This window comes from Chiloscyllium punctatum, chromosome 3, assembly GCF_047496795.1.
Source record: "Chiloscyllium punctatum isolate Juve2018m chromosome 3, sChiPun1.3, whole genome shotgun sequence".
In the NCBI taxonomy this organism is placed as follows: domain Eukaryota; kingdom Metazoa; phylum Chordata; class Chondrichthyes; order Orectolobiformes; family Hemiscylliidae; genus Chiloscyllium; species Chiloscyllium punctatum.
Window position 1 is genome coordinate 110,445,948 of NC_092741.1, and position 25,565 is coordinate 110,471,512.

The 25,565-nt window shown below is 39.6% G+C and overlaps 1 long non-coding RNA gene across 1 annotated transcript in view; it reads left to right on the forward strand.

Moving 5' to 3' along the window:
• The first annotated feature begins 3,144 nt into the window (after nucleotides 1-3,144).
• LOC140455059 (uncharacterized) overlaps nucleotides 3,145-25,565 on the forward strand; it is a 72,310-nt gene continuing 49,889 nt past the window's right edge. Inside the window, exon 1 of the long non-coding RNA XR_011952765.1 lies at nucleotides 3,145-3,227. This is a non-coding gene — a long non-coding RNA (uncharacterized lncRNA). The remainder of the gene's footprint in view (nucleotides 3,228-25,565) is intronic.

Genomic DNA, 25,565 nt, shown 5'->3' on the forward strand with positions numbered 1-25,565 from the left:
GAGGTCTGGTCATGGTATTTATTGGCTGTGATATTGTTTGCACAGCAAGTGCTGGGGAGAATGGTTGTGAGAGGTGTATTAAATAATTGGCCTGGGCTATAAGAGGCCTGGGAAACTGGCAGAGCCAAGCATTAGCATTAAGATGTTATGTAGGATATTATTGGGATCATGGGGTGTGCATAACTGGTATTAGCTGGAATACAGGGCGTAAGTGCTCACAGGAATGAAGAGAGGATGCATGAGTTAACATAGAGCTATGATGGATCATGGGATTAGAGGCTGCAAATTGGCATGGATGTGGCCTGGATAATAGGTGGAAGATTCTGGGGTTTGAGGGATGAGGGATGGCAGAATTTATTGAACTGGGACTATTAAACTACCCAAGTCAGTATTCAGTAGCCCCATGGCCATCTCAGAACTATGTTTGAGAGCAATGGACCTGATTCCATTTAACACTCTGTCTGCCTTGCCCATCCCTGGATTAAAAATTGAGGTGGATAGTACACATTTATCCCAAGGTAGGTGTGGTGAGACAGAAAAATATTTATTTTCAATCCAGCCCCAGTAAAGGCAAAGGAAAATTAGATTAAGACAGCTAGAACAAAAAGAGTCAGAAAACAAATGTAAGGTATATATTTTTTAAAATGGTTATTTTTAAGCACCGCCACAAATCCAAAGCATAAAACAATACAATTGCAAATTTTAATTTAGTTTTCAGTGCTAGGGAGGTTGTTTGAACTTATTCCCACTTTCAAATCATTACAAGACACTTGCAATGACATGATTTTGCTTGACAAGTTGAATGAATAATTAAAGAAGTTTTAAAGAAGGGCAATGAAGTGTAAGATGTGTTTTTTGTGAATGATAGAATGGGTAAAGCAATACTTGATGTTTTGGATATTCATATCTAACTGCGCCTGCACCTCTGGACTAACCTTGCTGAGCCGCTTAGGCATGAATAACAGTCCATGTCATTAACCTCACCATTATGTTGACACCAATTCTGGACCACTCACTATAATTTGTTTGTTTTCTGAATTCTGTTACTTTGCTGCAGCTCCCATTATTCAGCTCATTCAACAGCTTGTGACTGGAAAGCCAATCGCATCATAATTTTGAATACCATTGCCAGTTGTGTGTTTTGTTTGTCTCATCAGTACAGTTTCAATGTTGACAGAAGAATGAATTCTGTTTACTCAATTTGCTAAAGAAACACTAATGGATTATTCTCCTTTTTTAAAAGCCAAGAGTAAATTGTTTAACACCCTCACATTTTAGTTTGTTTTGGGAAAAATATGCATATGCTTTTCTTGATCATTATGAAGATTGGAGAATATTTTTTAACACTTACTGTTAAAGACATGTTTGGTTGTCCACTAAAAGATTTTGAATATATCTTGAGTTGGGCTAATGAATTAAAGACAACGTTTTAATTGATTAATTGTAATGACACAGCAGTGAACCCTTCTGGTAATTAAACCAAACACACAGAAAGGCTCACCTCACCTTATAATCTTTTAAACTATGAGTGACAGAGAACTCCCAAATTCCACTATTTAAAGAAAGTAACATAAATTTATTTTGAACTCTAAAAGTGAACATTAAACAATAACTATTCACAACTTTAAGCCACCATTTCTCTTAACTGCTTATTACCTGCCTCCAAATCTCTAACAATATGCTGTTCCAACAAGACACTTATTAAAGTTATATCAATGTAATTTCAAAACCAAACAGCTGCTGTCATCTTCGCTGTCTGTCTTCTTCCAGCTGAAGATCTCCCTGGGTCATTGTCTTGCTTTTCACTGCGAAGGTGTTTCATATGAAAAGGTACCTCAGGCAGCGGAGAAAATTTGGCATGACAGGTGAATACCCTTGCTAACATTTAGAGGTGCACCATCAAGAGCATTCTGTCTGGATGTATCACTGCCTGGTATGGTAATTGTACCATTCAAGATCGAAGACGGTTACAGACTGGGGTGAACTCAGCCCAGACAATCATAAAGGCCATCCTCCCATCTATAGAATCCATCTACCAGGCCCACTAGCAAGGAAAGGCTGCCAGCATTCTCAAAGATCCATCCCACCCTGGCAATGTTTTTCTCCAACCTCTACATTGAGGAGAAGGTACAGAAGCCTGAACATGCGCACCAGCCGATTTCAAAACAGTTTCTACCCTACTATTGTTAGAATACTGAATGGACTCACAAACTCTTAGCATTTGCCTGTACCTGTGTGTTTTCTTTTTTTGTTTTTGCCACTGTTTATCTCCTGTTTACTTATCTGTGCTATTTAACTCTGTAATATGCCCGTATTGCTCACAAGATAAAGCCTCAGCACACATGACAATAAATTCAGTTCAATTCAATACTTTGATAGAGAGTATTTCCTAATTTCTTCGGTCTGCGTTGATGGCAGTTGCTCTCTCTCCAATTTTCAAAATCTCCGCATTTTTATATCCCCAACATCAGACTGTTTCATTGGTTCAATGTTAACAAAACAATAAATTCAAACATAATTGAGTTTTAGTATGCTGGGGCATAATTTAAGCTGGTTGGTTAAATTCAAATTGTTGTCAAACAAAAATCAAAACTTAGGTATCCATTTCACAGCAATATTTTACATGTTTTCAATTTTCCAGTACACTCTGAGACTGCTATCTAGTCATATACACAGGCGCTTGTAATCACTTAGTTCAGAACAGCATTCGCGCTCTCTTAGAGGTACAGTACACACCTTCAACTTCATAACATTAATGCTGTTATTCATTATAAGATATCATACAGCATGTCATTCAAAAGTTAAGTTCACTATTTGGACAATTAATTCAATGTTGTCTTTTCCACACCATTGTTATGGGAATCTTGAAGGAACATGTAATAAATCAACATTAATTCTGATTAATTCTTGATGAAGTGGACCACACTCTCAATGGAGAGGTCATGCTTTCAAAGGCTTGCACTATGGAGGAGAAATGAGGAAATGCAGGTAATTGCCAATTATAATTCTGAAGGAAATTTCCTAAAGTTGCTCCTGTGCAGCAGTTTGTTGAATACAACAGTAAAGGCAGAATGCAGATCCAGATATCTGCTGAACTGAAAGCTGTATTTGTAAACATAAGTTCATGTCAATACTCTCTTCCATCAGGCAGAAGATATAGAAGCTTGAACACATGCACCAACAGATTCAAGAACAGCTTTGTCCCTGCTGTTATTAGAGTGTGGAAGGTACCTCTCTAACTTCAAATAATGTTGATCTTGCTTTATGTACCCCTTGTGCAGCCGTAACCTTTTATGCCTCACTCTGTCTAAGCATCCTACGATCTGTATGTCCTTGTTTGCTATGATTTGCCTGTGCTGATCATAAAACAAAACTTTTCATTGTACTTAGGTATATGTGACTACAATAAATCAATTCACAATAAATCCAGTCAAATCAAATCATATGCTTTTTATTCTGCATGATATTTGATGGGTGCCTGTCTTCAGTAGACAGAACAAAATATTATTTTACCTCATAGTAACTTGTACTATTGTCAGTGAGACATTGAAGTTGAGTTTATAGTTCTCAGTATTGGATTGACAACACTTGCTATTGTTAAAGAAAAGTCTGTTTTTTATATGCTGCATCCTGATCCCTACAGAATGTTGTGGAGAAGAGAACAGAGAGTTAATTTTCAAAATAGTGAACTTAACTTTTGGATGGAATGATACATAATAACTTAAAATTAATGATTGAAGTACTCATTTAAAATGTAATTGATACGTCTGTAGACAAGAAAAACGTTCCTACATCTCATACTTCCTGGGGAAGTGCAGGGATAGGTATTGAGAATGGGAGGAGCCTACAGAGTTCACGGTTCAGGGCTTTGACCAATTGAGCCCCTCCATTGAGACAGTTCTCTGTCTCTGCATGAAACTAATGCAGCAAAACCTGGAAAGTACAGAGGAACTAGCACTGATGCATACAGGATACGTGCCACAAAACTTGACCTTGCCAGTTGTAGCACCAGTAACATAGGAATGTTTGGAATATATACCAGTTGTGTCATAGTTCCAGAGTGCCACCAAGATGGATGTCACTTCATCTTCAGTCTCCTTAGTTCCTCTGGCAGTGGGAGCATCTAAATAGTAAAGACCCAAAGGAAGTGGCTTCCCCAGGAATGATTCAGGGCCAGCATTTGGAGATGCCTAAACCACACCGCAGTCACAAGCCAAGACATTGAACAGATTTCCATCACCTTGTCTATAGTCAAAAGGTTTAAGCAGAAGTCACCACTTTGGGCAGAGCACTGGAGGGTCTTCTTCCTGCAACTAGGCATTGTTTCCCTGAAGGATCACAAATTAAATATTGTTGTTGATCACTGGAATACATAAGAGGTGAAGAAGACCCACTCAGTGCGATAACCAAAATGGTGATCTCTGCTCACATCTTGGAGGATTTCTACTGACACTTTGAGCAATTTAGTTTTGTGCCAATCTCCTGCCTTTTCTTTGTTTTCCTGTACAATCTTGCGATTTAATAATCATTCAATGCCCTCTTTAAAGCCTCAGTTGACCCTTCCTCCATCATGTTTCCAGTCGGTATACTCCAAAACCTAAGTACTCATTGCGTGAAAGAGATTTTTTTCCACATTTTGTATTTGCACCTCATGCAAAGCATTTTTAACTCTATGCCCTCTTGTTCTCAATCTATTTATGAGCAAGAACAGTTTTTTTTTCCTTTACTGTTCTGTCCAAACTCCTTAAGCAATTTAAAACTTCCACAGAAACTTAGATTTCTTATAAAATGTTTTTAATTTTTTAAATTTTAATCTAAAACTTGAGATTACTGGAAAGGTCTTGCAGTGTGCTGGCTAGTACTTTTATCTTAAATGTTGTTTGGAGGTTTGCAGTGCAAGAAATTGTTTGGCTTTCCGTTACATTATCTTATTGATTATGCTTTAATGTCCACAGAAGATCTTGTAACATGCAGAGGTTCCCTTCCATCTCGGTTATACTCTCTCTTCCACTCTCTTCCATTGGGTAGAAGATATTAAAGTTTGATTTCCAGTATGAATACATTCAAGAGTGACTTCTTCCTGATCATTATCAGACTTTTGAATGGACCTTTCAAATGTTAACCCTGATTGTCTTTATCTCTCTGCACCTTCTCTATGGCTGTAACACTGTATTCTGCACTCTGTTCTGCTACCCAGATGCATTTTGTATGGTATGATCTGCCTGTTTGGCAGGCAAAATAACCCTCTTCACTGTACATGTGACACTTGGTACATGTGACAATAATAGAATCAATCAATCCATCAAATTATGTCATAAAAGCTTAATGCAGCTGTAAGTTCCTTCCTTATTTAGTTAACCCCTGTGGGATACTCGAAAAGAGATGAATTGGATATCTTGCAGAAATGGAGTTAATTGTCAAACTCCATTGCACCTTGGGGAAACAGATTTGCCAAGATGAACTGAATGGTTTGAAACAGCAAGTGGAAAGGCTAGCTTGTTAACTGAGATGTGAAGTGCTAATGCAAAGAAAATAATCTTTGTAAACAGTCATTTTTATTATAATCCAAGCTTTGTGGTAAAAACTTACATCTGTTCACATGATTGTCCTGTCTTCAAAGAATTTGGGAATCAAAATTTCACAAGATTTTATCTGTGACATGAGCATGTTATGGACCAGGCCAGATCCCCTCAAAACATTTCAGGAAGGTAGCCCAGACCCCAACTTTTCTAGGTGTTTTCAGCAAGTGTAAGGTGGATATTTCAGGAGTGATGCAGCTAGTCAAATCCCTTAGCTTTACTTTAAAAAGAGTTTATTTATACATTATCAAAAGAAACACAAACTAAAGAGATCAGAATGTAAAATAATTTAACCTATCTGAAACCCCAACTGGTACTATCCCCTGGTACTATCCCCTGCAACTTAACAAAGAGCTGTTCCAACTTCCTGCGACATCCCACAAACACACAAAAAAGGTAAATTCAAACATAGGTTCTTATAGGAGAGAGAGATTGCAGAGAGGATCAGCCAAGGATCATTAGCAGAAACATGGAACCTCTTCCACTGCAGCTGTTCCTCTAGGTAACCAGCTGAATGCTATACCAAACTAGAAAAATCTCTGAACTGGGAGAAGTGGCCAATACTGCCCACCCCCTTTCATTGTACAAGGATTTAAAAGAAAACAAACCTAAAAACTCTATCTCTGATTGTTGCCTTAGACAGTATCTGTTAGCCATTATTAAAGTAGGCACTTCAGACATGTCAGCACCTCTGCCTTTACAACCCTTCTCAAAAAAAGGGCAAAGTGGCCTAGTTGAAGGGGCAACATCATCACAAACGTCCAAAATCAGAAAACATACGGTGCATGAATTCAGAGGAATGAAGCAATACAGAAAATAAGAAGTTGTATGGTTATTAAAAATTTGGTGCTTTTATATAAATAGTTTTACAACTTCCACAAGTAACCATAAGCCAAAATCAGTTGACCAAATTATCCGTAAATGAACATATTCCGAACACACCTTCCCTTTTTGTAACTTTTACTTTGACATGAATCGGATTAATGTATTTTAACATGAATAGGCATATCACCATTGTTATAGCTATAGCCCCCAGTGCTGGGCTATAAAAGAGCCTTCTGGTCAAACAGGAATACTCTGTGTCATAGTCAAAACTTTCCTGCCCAACTCCATTGCCATATAAAAGCAGCATTTTGAGAGCACAAAATGGGCCACATCTTAGTTTTCTTAAATTAAAATTTGACTAGTTAATGATTCACGTTTCATTGGTTTAAATTTATTAGGTGTGCACTTTCATTAATTGATCAAAAGTAACTTTGAGAGCAAAATGTGGTAGCAGCTCTCAGCCTCTCTTAGTTGACACATGCAAGAGACATTTTCTTTATTGTGGTATAAACAATGTTGTGTGTGTATTTGTTCATTCTCTATTGAATGTTCATGTTTGTGTCCAGTGTTGTATTTATCACTGTGTGTCATAAAATTGAACTTGCTCCCTTAGCTGGCCCTACCCTGTATGGATTGTGAAGGCCATTGTCTGAGATCACTCTCAGAAGGATAACTGAAATGTTGTAGGAGAACTCAAAAGCTTTCTAGCACCCTGCCAGACAAATTAGTGAAATGACCCATATTCAGGCTGTGCTGTCAATGCCTTTCAGGTTCCTTTAGTTTCTGATTTTCACTAATTGATTGCGGCCACCATTCACCTCCCACAAACCACACCTAGAATGCCAAGCCCTTGTTCTGTTCATTCCTTTATGACCCCAACACCACTCCACAACTTTTTTCTCACAACAGATCCAGTATCTCAACACTGTTAAGGCAGGCAGGAAGAAAACAGAGAATGAGATAAATCAAACTGCATTTATTTCAATGCAAGAGAACTGACAGGGAGGGCAGATGAACTCAGGGCATGGCTAGGAACATGGAATTAGGCTACCATAGCAATTACAGAGACATGGCTCAGGGATGGACAGGACTGGCAACCTATTCCAAGGTATAGATGCTATAGGAAGGATAGAATGGGGGGCAAGAGAGAAGGGGGAGTAGTGTTTTTTGGTTTGGGATAACATTACGGCTGTACTTAGGGAGGATATTTACAAAAATATGTCCAGGGAAGTTATTTGGGGTGGAACTGAGAAATAAGAAAGGGATAAATATCTTATTGGGATTGTTCTATAGACACCCCCAACAGTCAATGGGAAATTAAGAAACAAGTTTGTAAGGACATCTCAGTTATCTGAAAGAATAATAGGGTGGTAATGGTAGGGGATTTTAACTTTCCAAACATAGACTGGGATCACTATAGTGTTAAGGGTTTAGGTAGAAAGGACTTTCTTAAGTGTGTACAAGAAAACTTTCTAATTCCGTATGTGGATATACCTGCCAGAGAAGGTGCAAAACTTTACATATTCTTGAGAAATAAGGCAGGGCAAGTGACTGAGGTGTCAGTGGGGGAGCTCTTTGGGGCCAGTGACCATAATTCTAATATATTTACAATAGTGATGGAAAAGGATAGACAGGATCTAAAAGTTAAAATTCTAAATTGGAGAGAGATCAATTTTGATGGTATTAGGCAAGAAATTTCAAAAGTTGATTGGCTGCTGATGTTGTCAGGTAAAGTGACAGCTGGAAAATGCGAAGCCTTCAAAAATGAGATAACGAGAGTCCAGAGACAGAATGTTCCTGTTAGGGTGAAAGGCAAGGCTGGTAGGTGCAGGGAATGCTGGACTAGTGAAATTGATGTTTTGGTCAGGAGAAAGAAGGAAACATATATCAATATAGACAGCAGAGATGGAGTGAATCCTTACAAGTGTATAAAGGTAGTAGGAATATACTTAAGAGGGAAATCAGGTGGGCAAAACGGGGACATGAAACAGTTTTGGCAAATAGGATTAAAGAAAAATCCAAAGGAATTTTATAAATACATTAAGGACAAAAGGGTAACTAGGGAGAGAATAGGGTCCCTTAAAGATCAGCAAGGCAATCTATGTGTAGATCCACAGTGAGATACTAAACAAATATTTCTCATCAATGTTTACTGCGGAGAAGGACAAGAAAGATACAGAATGTGGGGAATAGATGGTGACATCTTGAAAAATGTCCATATTCCAGAGGAAGAGGTGCTGAATGTCTTAAAATGCATAAAGGTGGATAAATCCCCAGAACCTGATCAGGTGTACCCTGTGGGAAGCTAGGAAAGTGATTGCTGGGCCCCTTGCTGAGATATTTGGAGCATCGACAGTCACAGGTGAGGCACTAGAAGACTGGAAGTTTGCTAACATGATGCCATTACTTAAGAAAAATGATAGACCGATGAGCCTGACATAGTTGGTGAGCAAGTTGTTAGAGGGAATCCTGAGGGACAGGATTTACATGTATTTGGATAGGCAAGGACTGATTAGGGATAGTCAACATGGCTTTGTGCGTGGGAAATCATATGTCACAAATTTGATTGAGGTTTTTGAAGAAGTAACGAAGAGGATTGATGAGAGCAGAGTGGTGGACATGGATGTCAGTAGGGTATTCGACAAGGTTCCTTTAAGGAAACTGGTTAGCAAGGTTAGATCTCATGGAATGCAAGGAGGACTAGCTAGTTGGATACAGAACTGGCTTGAAGGTAGAAGACAGAGGGTGGTGGTGGAGGGTTGCTTTTCAAACTGGAGAACTGTAACCAGTGGTGTGCCACAAGGATCAGTGCTAAATCCACTGCTTTTTCTCATTTATATAAATGATTTGGATGTGAACATAGGAGGTATAGTTTTAGTAAGTGTGCAGATGACACTAAAATTGAAGGTGTAGTGAACATCGGAGAAGGTTCCCAGAATAAAATGGGATCTTGATCAGATGGACCAATGGGCCAAGGAGTGGCAGATGGAGTTTAATTTAGATAAATATGAGGAGCTGCATTTTTGGAAAGGCAGATCAGAGCAGCACTTTTACGCTTAATGGTCAGGTCCTGGGGAGAGTTGCTGAACAAAGAGACCTTGGAGTGCAGATTCACAGTTCCTTGAAAATTGAGTCTGAGGTAGATAGGATAGTGAAGAAGGCAGTTAGTATACTTTCCTTTATTAGTCACAGCATTGAGTATAGGAGTTGGAAGGTCATGTTGAGGCTGTACAGGACATTGTCTATGCTACTTTTGGAATTTTGAGTGCAATCCTGGTTTCCCTGCAATAAGAAGGAAGTTGTGAAACTTGAAAGAGTTCAGAAAAGATTTACAAGGATGTTGCCAGGATTGGAGGGTTTGAGCTATAGGGAGAGGCTGAATAGGCTACGGTTGTTTTCCCTGGAGTATGAGAGGCTTAGGGATGACCTTATAGAGGTTTATAAAATCCTGAGAGGCATCGATAATGTAAACAGATAAGATCAAATATCCCAAAAATTCAAGAGAGTGAGGGAACAGAGCTAGGTATGGTGGCTATCACCAAGGAGAAGGTGCTAGAAAAACTGAATGGCCTGATATTGTGACCAGATGGACTACACCCCCCGGGTTCTAAGGGAGATAGATGAAAAGATAGTGAAGGCATAGTGGTCATCTTTCAGGAATGCTAGCATCTGGGAGGGTCTCAGCGGACTAGAAAATCGTTAATGTGGCACCTATGTTAAAAATGGAGTAAGGCAAAAGACAGCAAATTACAGACTGATTAGCGCAACCTCAGTCATGTTTAAGATCCTGGAATCCATTGTGAAGAATGAGATTTCTGAATACCAGAAAGTGTCTGGTAAAATAGGGCAAAGTCAGCATAGTTTCATCATGGGGAGGTCATGTCTGACAAATCTGATAGATTTCTTTGAGGAAGTTGCAAGCAGGCTAGACCAAGGACAACCAATGGATGCTATCAAGAAGGCCTTTGACAAGGTGCCACACAGGAGGTTACAGAGTAAGATAAGGACCCGTGGTATTAGAGGCAAGGTGCTAGCATGGATAGAAGCTTGACTGTATGGCAGGAAGCAAAAAGTGAGATAAAAGGGCCCTTCTCAGGATGATAGCTGGTAACAAGGATCAGTGTTGGAACCACAACTTTTCACATTATACAATAATGATCAAGCTTAAGAAACTGAGGGCATTCTGGTGAGGTTTACAGATGATACAAAGGTAGAGGGACAGGTAGCAATGAGAAGGTGAGGAGAGTGCAGAAGGATTTGGACAGGTTAGTAGAGTGGGAAAGAAGTGGCAGATGGAGTACAATGTGGGCAAATGTGAGGTCATGCACTTTGGTAGGACGAAAGGGTTTAGAAAATATTTACAAAGATGTTGCCAGGGTTGGGAGGGTTTGAGCTAAATGAAGAGGCTGACCAGGCTAGGGCTGTTTTCTATAGAGCATCAGAGGCTGAGGGGTGACCTTGTCGAGGTTTATAAAATCATGAGGGACATACATAGGTTAAATAGACAAGGCTGAACATCCCAATAATTCAAGAGAGTGAGGGGCAGAGCTGAGTATGGTTACCATCACCAAGGAGAAGGTGTTAGAAAAACTGTTTTCTAAATGGGGAGAAAATTTAGAAGTCTGAAATGCAAAAAGACTTGAGAGTTCTAGTCCAGGATTCTCTCAAGGTAAACTTGCAGGTTGAGTCAGTAGTTAGCAAGGCAAATGCAGTGATGGCATTTATTTTGAGAGGACTTGAATATAAAAGCTGGGATGTACTTCTGAGGCTCAATAAGGCCCAGTCAGGCCATATTTGAAGTATTGTGCACAGTTTTTGGCCCCATATTTCTAGAAGGATGTACTGGTCCTGGAGCATGTTTAGAGGAGGTTTACAAGAATGGTCCCAGGAATGAAAAGCTAACATAAGAGGAACATTTGAGGACTCTGGGTTTAAACTCGATGGAGTTTCGAAGGATAAGGAGGGATCTAACTGAAACATACAGAATACTGAATGGCCTGGATTGGGTGAATGTTGGGAAATGTTTCCATTAGTAGGAGAGACTAGGACCCGAGGGCATTGCCTTAGATTAAAGGGGAGACCTTTCAGAACTGAGATAATGAGAAACTTCTTCAGCCCGAAAGTGATGAATCTATGGAATTCATTGCTCCAGCAGGCTGTGGAGGCCAGGTTACAGGGAGAAAGGAATTGAGAAACTTATCAGCCATGATTAAATTTAGATTAGATTAGATTACTTACAGTGTGGAAACAGGCCCTTCGGCCCAACAAGTCCACAATTACCCTCTGAAGAGCAACCCACCCAGACCCATTCCCCTACATTTACCCCTTCACCTAACGCTATGGCCAATTTAGCATGGCCAGTTCACCTAACCTGCACATTTTTGGATTGTGGGAGGAAACTGGAGCATCCAGAGGAAACCCACGCAGACACGGGAAGAATGTGCAAACTCCACACAGATAGTTGCCTGAGGGAAGAATTGAACCCGGGTCTCTGGCGCTGTGAGGCAACAGTGCTAACCAAAGTGCCACAGTGCCGCCCTGGGCTGAATGGCCTAATTTCTGCTTTACTGTCTTATGGTCTTATGATTTTTACCTTGGTTTAGGGGAATCCAGAACTAGAGAGCATAAGTTTGGGGTGAGAGGGGAAAGATTTAAAAGGATCTAAAAGGGCAACTTTTTTCATGCAAAGGGTGGTGTGTGTATGGAATGAACTGCCAGAGGAAGTGATGGAGCTGGTACAATTGCAAAATTTAAAAGGCATCTGGATGGGTATATGAATAGGAAGGGATAAGAGGGATTTGGGCCAAGTGCTGGCAAATGGGACTAGATTAATTTGGGATATCTGATTGGCATGGATAAGTTAGACTGAAGGATCTGTTTCCATGCTATATATCTCTATGACTGTCTGACTCTATAATAAGCTGCCATTGTCCTGCTCCATTCTCTTGTGCTGAAGATTTCAACAAGGCAAAGCATTGACTTGCACGTGACTGCTCCAGCTGACCAGTGACTGTTAAATGATCATGAACTGGGTCTCTTGCAGTTCTCTTGTACTGCCACCGACATGATTTTATCTTGACAGTAAAAACATTTTACCTTATGAGTATTCATAGAAAATGTGTTTGAAGAGCAAACTGATCACAAGACTTGACCACATAAGGCTTGATATGGATGTAAGTTTGCCCGCTGAGCTAGAAGGTTTGTTTTCAGAAGTTTCATCACCATGCTAGGTAACACAATCAATGAGCTTCCGGTGAAGCGCTAGTATTTTGTCCTGCTTTCTATTTATGTGTCTTGGTTTCTTAGGGTGTGTGATATCATTTCTGGTTCTTTTTTTCAGAGGATGGTAGTTGGGGTCCAAATCGATGTGTTTATTGATGGAGTTCCAGTTAGAATGCCATGCTTCTAGGAATTCCGGTGTGTGTCTCTGTTATCGTAGGATGGGTGTGTTGCTCCAGTCGAATGGTGTCCTTCTTCGTCTATATATAATGATATTAGTGATAGCGGGTCATGTCTTTTTGTGGCTAGATGAAACCAGAAATGATATCACACACCCTAAGAAACCAAGACACACACATGGAAAGTGAGACAAAACACCAGCACTTCACTGATGATGTTACCTAGTGTAGTAACAAAACATTTAAAAATGAACCTTCCAGCTCAACTTGAGCTAAATGCCTTCTCAAAAATCGCTAAGGCTTGAGATGCCACAAACACACTGATGATCATATCTCCCCAGCTCAAGTGTTTTATTCAGTCACTCCACTTGCTATGCTTTCTTATAGGAGCTGTAAAATTTACTGCCAACCTCACCTCCTTTCCCATAAACCCCCATTGCATCATCCTCTTCTCTCCCACATCTATGCCGCCTAATGTTGCAAGACTTCCCACTTTGTCTCAACGAATGGAAAATCTGGATTGTACTTTACCCATTGGATTTTAGAAGAACGAAAGGTAATGTTATTGAAATAAAGGCAATTCTTAGGAACTTGTCAGAATAGATGAAGAGAGGTTGTTTTCCATAATGAAGGGGTCAAGGATTAGAGGACAGAATCTCGAGTTAGGGATCACATATTTAAGACAGATGAGGAAGAATTATTTTTAATGTGGATGGTGAATGTGTGGAGTTTTTGATTGCAGAGGAATGTTGTAGGGGTAGGGAGAGGATGCAGCATGTCATTAAGTACATTCAAGGCTGAGATAGCTTTATAAACAGTAAGGGAATTGAGCGGATGAGAGTCATGGGAAAAAGCAGGAACATTATGTTTTGGATTGATCAGATCAGCAATGGTCTTTTTGAATGGAGGAGCAGACTCAATGGGCTGAATGGCCTACTTCAGCTGCTATTTCTTGTGGACTTATTGTGACGCATTATTCTGCACCACAAACCAACCATCCAGCCACAGGCTTAATTGACCCCTTCATGAAATAGGTCCTCAGTGATGCAACACTTGATGTCCTGTGCACAGCTTTGTATCTCCTTTCATCAAAAAGGATATAATTGCCCTAACTACATTGAAATAAAGGCTCATTTGACTGGTTCCTGAAATGACTGAATTATCCAAAGAAGAAAGATTAAACACACCCAGTCTGCATTCCCTTGAGTTGAGTAAAACAAGGGGCATTCTTATTGAAGCATATAATGCTTTTATGGAGTTTGACACGACGGTTGCTGAGAAAATATTTCCTCCCTACCTGGAGAATTTAAAGCATCATCAGGGCATAGTTTCAGGATAAGAGGTCAGCCATTTAAGGCTGAGATGAAGAGAAATCTTTGTACACAAAGGCTTGTGAATCTTTAGAATTCCATACTCAAGAGACATGAGAATGTTCAGTCATTAATATGTTACATTTTATTGTTATATTATAGCAGATTTTTGGACAATATATGTTACAGGGAAAGGAAAGTAAAGTGGATGTGAAAAATTTTGGATCAGTCATGATTCTATTGAATGGTGGACCAGGCTTGAGGGACTGAACAGCTTATTCCTGTTTTTATTTCTTATGGTCTTAAATGAATCAAGTGATATATGTGGATAAGGCAACTAAGTGCAGCTATTATAGAAAATCTGCCATGATCATCACGAATGGCATAACAGACCTGAGGGATTGAAAGGCCTACTCCACTTCCTATTTTCTGTGTTCCCTGTAGTTATCCAGCTCATTGTTTTTACCTCACCAGCTAGTAGAGCAGCCATGCTCTGTATGGTTTAATGTCCTTGGGACATTGACTGCTGTCCTAATATCTCTCATTATCAACATTAGCTTGATAATGCTCCTGAGAAATCCTTTGGGATGTTTTACAATGCTAACTGTGCTTTATAATTGCAGGTGTTTGTTCTTGTCATTACACACTTACCTGTGTGTCAGTGATAAAGAGCAGATTCAAGAGAGAAAATTTCTTGAAACATTTTTTAAGTCTAGAAGACAACATTTTCAGTTGAAATCAGCAACTGCCCATAGGTATTGAATCCTTCAAAAGACTTTAAATTTCTGAAATTCTGCCATTACGTTTATAGATTTTACAGAACATACTCAGTGCTGAACTACCAAAAATTACAAGATTGTTCGATACGAGGAATGCTGAACACAGAGGCAGTCAGGAATCTAAAGCTCGTTCAGTGACACACAACAGGCTTTGGTGCCTGGAAGATAACAGTGGTTTATATTGACTTCAACTGTTTATTCTTTTCTCATTTACCTGCACAACAAAGTCAATGTGGAGAGAGAATTAAGACAGAATTCCCAGTCTAAAAGCTTAGAACTTGAGTAATTACGTACATGGCTAAGAGGTATACTCCAGCAAATTATACATCCTCTTGCAGTTTGCACGCAAGGATATCGTCAAGTTCCTTTCCCTGTTGAATAAGTCAATACTCCTGTTGACTTACACAGTGGTGACTGCAGATTTAAGTGTTGCAAAACAAATAACAAAGTTGCATTGCTTTTTTTGTGAACCTTCCTTAGAATTCTTCCATAAATAAGAATGCCCTATCTGCTTTAGTTGACAGTAGAGTTCCTATATAATTACATTTTTTTCAAACTGGTTGTTGAAAGCAGGAAGCTATTAAATTCACACTTTCAGATTTGTTTATTCAGTGGAGAAATATGCATTTTTGTGCGTCTTCAAACAAGGTAGGTCTGACTGCTCATGGTTCAGTGCCATTTCAAATTGTGAGATCTCCAGTTGAGTGGAAGTGTGGTTTGGGGAGGGGAGAGATGTTGAAGAATCTGGTAAGTCAAATATTGAGCCTGTGGAGACTGTGAATTACTGTTTCCGTCTTAGAGAATGGACTGTGCAGTAACTTACCATGAATTATATTTCAGCAGCAGACGATGGTTATCCAAGATCAGATTTGATTTGAAACATTTAGATCGCTTTTAGATGCACACTACACTCAAAATGGAACCACAAATTTAAACAAATTAACTGAGAATAAAAAGATGAAGTACCAGATCCATTTGCTCATTAAAGGGCTGACTGCTGTTTATTTGCAAATTAGCAATAATATATTAGATCTATATTGTACACTGCTGTTTCTTTTGACAATTGCAGTTAAACATGCATTTCCTGAAGCACTTGGCTTTTGCCTTCAGATTAACAAGAACTCAAATATATTCACTGCCATGGAAAAGGGTGTGTGCATCATATTATATATACTTCTACCTTTTAGAAATTATCTGAATTCACCTGATTGTCTCCCAAAGATTTTTTCTGTCATAATTGTACATTACCAATGCCTGCATTTTGAATATGTTTGTTATTTTATAAGTAATGAAATATCTGCTTACTTTGTATTTTAGCCTTCTTAGATATCTTAGTTGATGCTGAATGATCTCTTTAGCAAATTTCTAAATACTACATGTTCCTGAGGTTCTGTCACAGAATGATTATACGAAAGCTGTCACCACTGCATAGTAACACAGGAGTAGCAATATTAAGGCTCTTAATATCGTCCCTTGTGGACAAGAGTGAGCCCATTATCTTGATGTCATTCTTGTTAAGATAGGAGGTATCTAAGTTGCAACTCAATCTCTCTTTGTTGAAAACTGAAGTGGTTTTAAGTCCTGACCAAGCTGATAAGTTATAAGCCTGGTGCTTGATAGCATGTCAAGAAATTGCAAGTTCAAAAGAATATAAATACATACAGTTCAAATGAATTCCCCATTACTGCCAGTACAGCATGCTGTGCAGAGACCTTTCCATCTCCCTCGGAAAGAGACCAGTAATTCAAATGTCTCTGTATCCTGCTTGGCCCTGACATTGCGTTGTATCCTGGATCACCCCTATGCTTGCTGGCTTTCCCTTCCCTCAGTCAAGTAACCCCGTGAGCTTAGAATTCTTATTTATATTTTACAAATCCTTTCTAAGCCTTGCACCTCCCCACCTCTTTAACTTTCTTCAGCACAACAACAAACTAGATCTATATATCATCTAACTCTTAAATCTCTCTATAAATGTAACTGGCTCCAGTCCAACCACCCTCCCTACCCTGTATCTTTGTAAACGTCCCCAGCCTCTTAACCTCCAAGATATCTGTTCTCTTCCCATTTCTGGCCTCTTTCCTATCCCGATATTAATCAATTCATCATTCATGCCTGCTATGTCCTAATCTTTGGAAATCTCTCCCTAAATGTTCACCTATCTATCTGCCCTTGGTACTTCAAGATGCTCCTCAAAGCTTCACCCAGTGACAAATTTTAACTAATCCTACTCTTTTACATATGAATTGTTGACAACCTTTGAATATTTTACTTTTAAAGGTACTAAATTGGTATATGAGATATTGATGATAGCAGGAGAAGTAGACTCAACAAAAATTACTAACTGCATTATCTAGCATATCCCCTAACAAATCAGGGGATCAACCCTGGTTCAGTTAGGACTGTTGGAGAGAAACTCAGGAGCAAAGAGAGACACACACTTACCCCCACACCCCAGTTGGCCTGCTAGACTGCTCTGACATTCACATGGCTGAACATCCAATTCAATACCCTCTTTCCAATTCTCCCCATACCCTTTGATCCCTTTTACCCAAATAACTATATTTAATTCCTTGAAAATATCCAATGTTTTCTGAACTGCTTTCTGTACGAGAGAATTCTATGTGCTAGCCACTCTCTGGGTGAAGAAATTACTTCTCATTTCAGTCCTAAATAACCTGCCTCATATCCTTAGACTGTGATCCGTGGTTCAAGACTCCATCAGGAACATCCTTCTAGTGTTTATCCTGTTTGGCTCTTTTGGAATTTTATGGGTTCCTATGAGTTACCACATCTCATTCTTTTAAACCACAATGAATGTAGTCCTAACAAATCCAGTCCCTCTTCACAAATCAGTCCACCTTCCCAAAAATCTTTACACTCCCTTCATAACCAGAACATCTTCCCTCAGACAAAGAGACCAATACTTTACACACTACTTCAAATGTAGTCTCACCAAAACCCTGTACAATTGCAGCAAGACATCTCTGCTCCTGTGTTTGAATTCTCTCATGATAAAGACCAACATAGTTTTTGCCTTCTTCACTGTATGTTATTGCTGTATATCTACCTTGTACTGGTGTACAAGGTAAAAACAATGACTGCAGATGCTGAAAACCAAATACTGGATTAGTGGTGCTGGAAGAGCACAGCAGTTCAGGCAGCATCCAACGAGCAGCGAAATCGACGTTTCGGGCAAAAGCCCTTCATCAGGAATAACATTGAATTCGCTGCTCACTGGTGTACAAGGACAACCAGGTCTTGTTGCAACTCCCCCATTCCCAATCCATCATCATTCAAATAGCCTGCTTTCCTGGTTTTCCTGCCAAAGTGGAAAACCTCATATCTATCTATATATAATTCTCACTTTGAAACGTCTCTGCTTCCTTCTCACAGTTAGCCTTCTCACCCAGCTTTATGTAGTTTGCAAATTTGAAGATATTATATTTAGTTCCTTCATCTAAATCTTTTCTAATAGTTGTGAATAGCTGGGGTCCAAGCACTGATGCCCCCGGTTTGCCACTAGTCACTGCCTGCCACTTGGAAAGGACTTGTTTATTCCTGCTTTGTGTTTCTTGTCTGTCAGCTGGTTCTCTATCCATATTAGAACAGTCTTCCAATCCCATGTGCATTAATTTTACAAGCTAATGTCTCTTTTGGAACTTCATCAAAAGCCTTTTGAAAGTCCAAGTGAACCATATCCAACCTCCCCCTAATCAACTCTACTATTTGCAACCTCAAAACAATTTCAGTGCATTTGTCAACATGATGTGTCTTTTTGTACATCTATGCTGACTGTATGATTCTGTGCTGAAAATGTGTTGCTGGAAAAGCGCAGCAGCTCAGGCAGCATCCAAGGAGCAGGAGAATCGACGTTTCGGGCATAAGCCCTTCTTCAGGAATGAGGAAAGTGTGTTCAGCAGGGTAAGATAAAAGGTAGGGAGGAGGGACTTGGGGGAGGGACGTTGGAAATGCGATAGGTGGAAGGAGGTCAAGGTGAGGGTGATAGGCCGGAGTGGGGTGGGGGTAGAGAGGTCAGGAAGAAGATTGCAGGTTAAGAAGGCGGTGCGGAGTTCTGTTTTCCAAGTGGTTCTGGCTTTAAATCTCTTAGAACAGACATTGTTCAAGAACCACCTGGCTGAATACATGAATGGAAAGGGAATGAAAGGATACAGATCTATACAGAGCTAATGTGAGAAGTTGAGTAATTTGGCTGTCTGTTCTCTAGCAATTTGATGAATACGAGGTGATCTCATAGAAGCATTCAAAATTCTCGAGTAGTTTGACTAGATAGATATGGAGAGACTGTCTCTCCTGGCAGAGGATTATAGAAAGAGGCACAGTTTCAGCATAAGGCACTCATCATTTAAGTCTCAGTTAAAGGAGACATTCCTTTTCACAAAGGGATTTGAATTATCTGCCCCAGGGTACAGTGGATGTGCCATTGTTAAGGCTGAAGGAGACAGAGTTTTCGCTTCTCAGGTCATTCAAGAATGTAGTCGAAAAATGTGGCACTGGAAAAGCATAGCAGGTCAGGCAGCACCCGAGAAGCAGGACAGTCAACATTTCAGGCATAAGCCCTTCATCAGAAATGATTCTTGATGAAGGCCTTACACCGAAACATTGACTCTTGTGCTCCTCGGATGCTGCCTGACTTGCTGTGCCTTTCCAGTGCCACACTTTTCGACTCTGATCTCCAGCATCTACAGTCTTCACTTTCTCATATGCAAGAATATAGGAAAGCACAGGAAAGTGGACTGGAAGCCGAAGATCAGCCATGAGTGATGGAGCATACCTCCGTGGACTATTTTGACTACACTGACCCCTATATCTGATGTTCTTGATGGCTCAACAATGATAGAAAACTCATTTTATGTAGATTGTCTACTTGCTGCGTATGCATGAAACTGATTCCATAACTGATCGCCCCTTCTACAACCTGCCTAACTGAGAGATATCTTGTGGGCGGACAATAGCAATCCAGTTTTATTCCTGGGTGGCATGCTGGAAATCCAGTTTCTCTCTTCTACTGAACATGGCCTTTAATATGTTAACTCTCCTCAGAAAATAAAAGAAAGTCAAGGAATTGATACAACTGCAATTTTATTTTTTAATATTGCTGCTGGCTAGTCTTGTCATCCTGATCATCATGCTGTTTTAAGCTCCATCTCATTATTTTTAATTGCTGAGTTTGAACATGAGTGAATGGTACAGACTGTTGTAAAAGAATTATTTGATTCATTCTATTCCTTTAGTCAGCTTTGTTCAGATCCATAGGGGTGAGTTATATTCAAGTACGAATTGACCCAACACCTTACATACTCTTTGGAAAAGTGAGTTAGCACAATGTGGCACATTACACTCAAACTTATACTTAATAGTGTGGAGCCTTGAATCCCAGTTGTCACTGATATCAGGTTAAATCTTGGCTGTCAGCGTCTGGAGATGCAATGCATTGTATTTCTGTAGTTTGTCTACTGGCGTTCAGTATTTTTGGCCTGTGTGGCCCTGAATGCTGGTTCATTACAAATAAATCCTCAAGGCAATTGAAACATTCTTCCTTTCAACCCAGTATCCTCTTGTTGTTCATACACAAGGGCTTTTCAGGTAATAAAAAAAAGGTCAGAACTAGCATTAAAATTAAAATCAAGTGTATGTCTTGCACAAAATAAAATCACCCAGATGTCTCTGAAGCTGTGCGGTGACACACATGGGTATATTTGGCTGAACACTGTTCGTCTGTGGAAATGGATGTCTACTTATTCAGTTTGTCTGAATCTCTGTGTTGATTTTCTAATCAATTGACTCACATGTTATTACACATCCCTGGAGTAGATGGGCTTTGAACCTAGGTGTCCAGGCTCCGAGGTAGGGACACTGCCATTGCACCACAACATCCCTAAATTTTTGATCATATAGATATCTTCTAATCAGTTTGTCCACAAACATTGTAATATGCCTCTGGAGTAGGTGAGACTTGAATCTGAATCTCCTGCCCCAGAAGTAGGGACAATACCATTGCACAAGAGCCTCTGAATTTTTGCTTGTTTTGGATTATGCTTATGAATGTCAACTGGATCTTGTTGATTTGGAGATGCCGGTGTTGGACTGGGGTGTACAAAGTTAAAAATCACACAACACCAGGTTATAGTCCAACAGGTTTAATTGGAAGCACACTAGCTTTCAGAGCGACGCTCCTATCGCCTGATGAAGTAGCGTCGCTCCGAAAGCTAGTGTGCTTCCAATTAAACCTGGTGGACTATAACCTGGTGTTCTGTGATTTTGATCTTGTTGAGTCAGTCATAGAACTAAGTGTTAACTTGAAGCTTTCCTGCAGTGTGTCTGGCTGCAAAGGCAGCTATTACTGGTAGGCTTATAACCCATGAGAGATTACTTTTGTTAGAAACTAATACTAGAATTTAAATTGACCATGAGAGGTTGGAGAGAGAAGCAATTATACAACTTTGTTTCAGATGTTCAGGAGAAAAATGGGAGAACTTTGTTTCAGCATGATAGAATGTGAACAGAGGCAAAAAAATACTTTCTTGTGCTGTTAATTAGAAACATCTTAAACCACTTTACAGAGATGAGCTCATGCAATGTGTGTTGTCATGTGAGTAAATTTGGCAGTGTGAGGAATTCAGGTTTGCAATCTTAGATTTTCTATCATCACTCAATCCTGTAAGTACAATGATCACTTTATTTGAGAGTTGATTTAGATTGTTCTGTAATGACTTGAAATGTGAGAATAAGGCTGTCTTCAGGCTGGAACAGTAGCTCCAAATCCTCTGCACTCCTTCAATCTCTCATGGTCAACCTACTTTATATGAGCTGAAAATGTGTTGCTGGAAAAGTGCAGCGGGTCAGGCAGCATCCAAGGAGCAGGAGAATCGATGTTTCGGGCATGAGCCCTTCTTCAGGAAGGCCCGAAACGTTGATTCTCCTGCTCCTTGGATGTTGCCTGACCTGCTACGCTTTTCCAGCAACACATTTTCAGCTCTGACCTCCAGCATCTGCAGTCCTCACTTTCTCCTACTCTATATGAGAAAAAGTGGGGTGGTAGGCTCTGAAAAACTTATTGTTGAGAGGAGCATTAAGTACCATCCAATGTGATTATTTCATAAGGACTTTTGGGTGAACAACTTTGAATATCAAATGAGGTTAACTTACCATCTAGGTTTCCATCAGTCTTTGTAATTGTGTTTATCGTAATAACGTAATTTGTACCTGATTACTGTTATGCAATAGACTGCACTTTTGTTTGAGACAAAAGTCTCTTCTCATTAAATTATCTTTTTGCTTATCATCACCACACTCAACCAAGTGTAATCTCTAGATTCCAAATTGAATGGACATTGACAATAAATCTACTTATAAATGAGCTACCTACTATAACAATGAGATGTGGTGCAGATTCAATATACAATATGGTGAGCACCGGGGAAGATTTCGGTAGAGTATTTTTCATATATGGCTTTAAGAGAATGAATAAAATAGACACTGAACCATTGAAAGAGGTGACTATTCCTGGAACCTGCAGTAGAACAATCATCAGTCAGTCTTAAGTAGTCAGAATCTGGAGTCAAACCTCAGAGTAATATTGAGCTGGTGCGAGAAGCACAGAAGTAATTATTATCTAAAAATTACATGGAATGGGAGTACTAGTCACACCTGGCAGTTAGAGAATTCATTGGATGCTAATGATCTGTGGGAACTGGTCCCAGTCAAGGTTGAACGGGAGAGTGAATGGATATCAGAGGCCTTGTGAGTAAGTGGTGGACAAGGGGAAAGCTTTTTTTAGATACAGTCTAATCACAGACTTTAGAAAGTGAGGAATAAACCAAGTACGTCTTAAAGTATTACCAGCATGGTGAGTTGGTATTGTGAGGCACAGTTGAAATGAGGGACCACAGAAGCACATCTAAAATGAGTTTGCAGCCCTGGAAATGTTACTAAACCACAACTTGCAGTATTGGAATAATTTAGGAACCTAAGCAGACAAACTCTAATGGAAGAAGAAAGATGGGAGATAATTGAGGAGTCAGTAAGAGTGGGAGATCCATTCTTCTAAACAGTGGTCAAGATGGGAAGAATAAATTGAGGGTACAAACAGCAAGACTCATCTTAGGAAGAAAAGAAATGCAAGGCAAAGGGCATTATTATGCAGACCACCACACAATGTGAATAGCGAAGGGAAATCATTCAAAGAATGGGTTTGCAGAGCTGCAGGTAGCAAGGTTTCGTTCAGTAAATCCATTAAAGAGTATAGTTACTGTGCAGAACTGTTGTATAATTCAATAACAGCCGTGCCATTATGAGAAGAAACAAACAAAGGGAATTATTTTTCTTCTGGATCTACTAGCTGTCTAAGTGTTAACATTCAAAGCTAAATCAATGGTGACAGCTTTTAACATTTCTAAGTTTTGTACTGGATTTTTTTCTATCAGTACATTAGCTTATAAATAGATAAAAGTGTTTGCAGGCCTAACATAAGAACTGCAATTGCGATTACTCAATATTTTCTATTGATTCTAAACCAATCTGCAAGGAGAATCAGTGGGAAGCTTTATTGTTTGTATCGAGATTGACTGTGGCCCACAAGCCTGTCCTCAGTTTTCAGCCATTATCCAACTTCTTGAACTTGCTTAATGGTACCACAAAACTTGCAGGAAGCTATTTGCTCATAATAGTAGCAGGAACAGTTCAGCAATGAAGTTGTTGCTGTTTAATGAGTTGCGATAAAGTGAAAATCGGTTCCTATCAGGATCCAAAGAATGGAATCATATTTTGACTGAGTTGTGGATCAGAATTCAGGTTGGGTTAGTGGCAGAGCTTGGGGAAAATTGAGATGGTGAAGGGTGTGGCGAGTGAGAATTGGGTTTGGGCCTATGAGAAGAGGCTGAGGTGGGAATTGGAGAAGAAGGCATTTGGGTCTGGTCTGAGCAGACAAGCCATGAGAGCACATGCTATAAGAAAATTCACTGTATACTGATACACATTATATTGAGCTTCTAACATATTATAATTGATGATCAGGAAATGTCACATTCCGGGTGCTCTGGTTTCCTCCCACAGTCCAAAGATTTGCAGGTTAAGTGAGGTGGCTGTGCTAAATTATCCATTGTTCAGAGATGTGTAGGTTAGGTACATTAGTTAGAGGTAGGAGGAATGAGTCTGAGTGGGTTATTATTCAGAGGGTCAGTGTGGACTTGTTGGGCTGAAGGGCCTGTTTCTGCACTGTAGGGATTCTAGTTTCTAGAAGTCTGCTTCACAGTTTAGCAGAATGAGGCGAGAATAGAAAGAGGCACACAGGATTACGGCAGACAAAAGCTGTTCCCTGGATTCTAATCTTAAATAGTTTAAATAAATATGTAATATCAAAGGTAACGTGTCTATGATAACACTTATTACTTAGAGTTTTTCAGGTATTTTTGGTTTGACATTTTGCTTTCATTGTTTTTAGGAATTTGAGATTCTTTTATATGTGTTCGGAAAACAAAATGTACATGTAAACAACCAAAAAAAACTGTGGATGCTGTAAATAGGAAATGAAAGCCAAAATCGCTAGAAAAGCTCAGCAGGTCTGGCAACATCACCGGACTTGAAATGCTAACTCTGATTTCTCTTCACAGATACTGCCCGATCTGATGAATTTTTCCAGCAACTTCTGGACATTGTAGCTTAACAAGTTTCTCCTAAGTAATCCTGTTAGCTGTAAGAGAACGGATATTACCACAGTTATCCATGCCACTGAAGTCTGTCCCAGTTCCTCTCCTCTCTCACACCTAAAGACAGGATGAGGAGAGTGCAATTAAGGGGAGGTTATTATGATCCCAGCTGATGTTATTATTGAACACTTCAGATGCTGACTGAAGTCTGGCTTTTTATATCAAATTTTTCTATTGTTTTTGTAGTGATTATAATGAGGTCAGAATAAGAGTTCCCTGACTGGGCCTTTTAATCTGGACCAGTCAGGGAGCACTGGCTGACAGATAGAAACAAGAATGTTCAAAGTTCTGATTACTCTGACAGCTGGCTCTGGGGAAGCTGGATCAATGTCAATGACTTTACAACTGTAAACAAAGGGTGACTTGGTAACGGGATACCTGCCTTTGTGGAGTCATTTCAGTTTTGTTTCTAACACAATCAACAATTTCACAGATTTAGTTTTAACAACAAAATTTGTGTTTAATATGCAAAAGAAAAACAATAAAGTGGAATAGACCAAACTGTTTATACTTAACTTGTCTTTAAAATTTTTAAATGCACAATATAGCCCCATCCCAAAACACTCACTTGATAGTACCCAGAAACACTCTTGTGCAGTAGTCACACAAGAAAAAAGTCCATCTTTCTAATATTTCAGGCTTACTGTGACTTCAACTCCTTGTCTGGAAAATCTGATAGGCTTTTCCTGGAGTTTTCATACATCAAGTTTAAGATGTTATCTGGCTTCAACTAACTTTGTCAGCATCATGTTCATCCAAATGTGTCTGGTCTTGGATAATCATTAAACTTCTTCTTCTCGGGCAATCTTGCGTTCTTACCTTTTCAGGAGCACTGGCCTTCATCTAAGTACATCTGTAAGGTGCTCCAGTCTAAAAACCAAAGGAATATTTCCCACCCTCTACCCCCCACCTACTAAAACTACTGGTGTTTCCTTTTAAGCTTGAACAA